The sequence below is a fragment of the Aplysia californica genome, unplaced genomic scaffold (genome assembly GCF_000002075.1).
Source record: "Aplysia californica isolate F4 #8 unplaced genomic scaffold, AplCal3.0 scaffold00253, whole genome shotgun sequence".
In the NCBI taxonomy this organism is placed as follows: Eukaryota; Metazoa; Mollusca; class Gastropoda; order Aplysiida; family Aplysiidae; genus Aplysia; species Aplysia californica.
In genome coordinates, this window is record NW_004797523.1 from 824,863 (window position 1) to 826,892 (window position 2,030).

The window sequence follows — 2,030 nt, forward strand, 5'->3', positions numbered from 1 at the left end:
TCTCTCTCTCTCTCTCTCTCTCTCTCTCTTCGCTCTCTCTTTCTTTCTCTTTCTCTGGTTCTCTTTCTCTTATCTTCTCTCTCTTTTCTCCTTTGTCGTATCGCAATTTCCGGTCGTCAGTTAGAAACTTTGTTCCACAAACGCAACACACAAAGAGGACAAAAGGAAAAAATTTATATTCATGAGTCGGCCAGACAGTGTTGCAAATTTCCGTCTACATACATTTTCCTAAGATTTCTCTGCCTAATTTTCATTTTCGCTCGCTGTCAAGCCCCCAGCCAGAATTATTAATTCATATAATTAGACCAGTGTCTACATCAGACAGAAAATGAAGCAAAGGTATCGCCAATGATGTTCTCTAGTGTATAAATCAAACTCTCCAAATGGCCAGACAGTAGCAAAAGTAAACTTTAGCGTGCACATTCTGAATTTTCTTGCCTATAATGCGGTCAAAAAATTGTGGCGCAATTTATACTTAAATATCTCAATTACGGGTGAATCAGTGGCACCCATACTTTGCATAGCAGTTTGGATCGATTTGTCTTAACATAACCATATTTTTCCACAACAATTGAAGCTAATTTTTTCTTTTAAAAACTACTTTTATTCTTACATAAAATACTATAAATGTCCGTAACGGGGGAAATGGGATTGTTCACAGCACTTACCGTTTACGTCACAGCCCACCAATGACACTTTTTAAAGGCAAAATTTGTTACAAGAAATTAATTTGACAGTGAAAACTAAAGGTTCTCAAAACACACGTATGCAAAATGTGACGATTAAAAAAAGTTAACGGACTTGCTTTTAAAAGCGATATTGTCCCAACTGTAAACACTTTAAGATCTGTAGAAAGTAGAAACCACCCAATAGAATTTCTTATTAGCATTCAGTAAGAAGTTTTCTAAAATACAGATAACAGGTGTTAAGACAAATTGATACAAGGCATTGTGCAAAAGCTCGAGAGTATGTTCGGTAGTTGAGGAATTATTGGACAATAAGTTACTCTGCCAATTTTTACAGCAACTTAAAAGATCTATGTGCGTCCGGGGTTTCTTATTCTGTATAATAATTTGGTCACATTTGAATTGCTGTGACGTCAGGAACAAAATACGCCTTTAACTTATCTTAAAAATAGGAGTTCGAAATTTATTTTCACTAGAAAATATTACCATGCAAAAGTATTTGTCAGGCAAACTTTGACGCCTTACTGTAAAAAAAAAAAGTAAGTAAGTTAGTTATATTCTTTTGCTACCCACTCCATTACACCAAAGTGTGAAAAAGAAATTTGATTTACTGTGCATCGCAAGAAGGACGAGAAACCTTTCTTTTGGAAGTAGAAAAAAAACACACAATCTCTTTCACGAAAAAGAATACTGTAAACCGTTGTGTTGTTTTTTTTTTGGGGGGGGGGTTGTGGTTTTTTTGTTATTGTTGTTGTTGGTGGTTTGTTTTGTTTTATTTTTACAAACTTTTCTGTCCAAAGTACAGACGAGGGACCTCCTCCCCCGAAACCAAATAAGTCAACCGTACAAAACTGCAAAATACATAATAACGATGATAACAGTAATAGTTATGATATTGTGATGATGATAATGAAGATGATAATAATAATGATAATAATATTAACAATGATTGTAATAATAATAATAATAATAATAATAATAATAATAATAATAATAAATACAATAACGGTGATGATGATAACAATAATACTGATAACATTAATAAATGGTAATAATATGACTTTTTTATAGCGCTTTACCTCGATTAACAGAACGTGGGCCCTAGGCGTTTTATAGTAAAGACAAAATATGGCAGCACATAAACATTAAACAGTTTACAGTGTGTTCTGACTAAAAATCTAGACAGACACTGATAGTCTGACATTTTTACCCTTACCCGAACAAGCTGACCCGACTATTCAGACAAAATGTCAATCCTACTTTAAATTCAGCCTGAAAAGACCAGGGAACTGAAACAGACAGTAGCTCTGTCCAGACATACTAAAATACCCCCCCCCCCCCCCC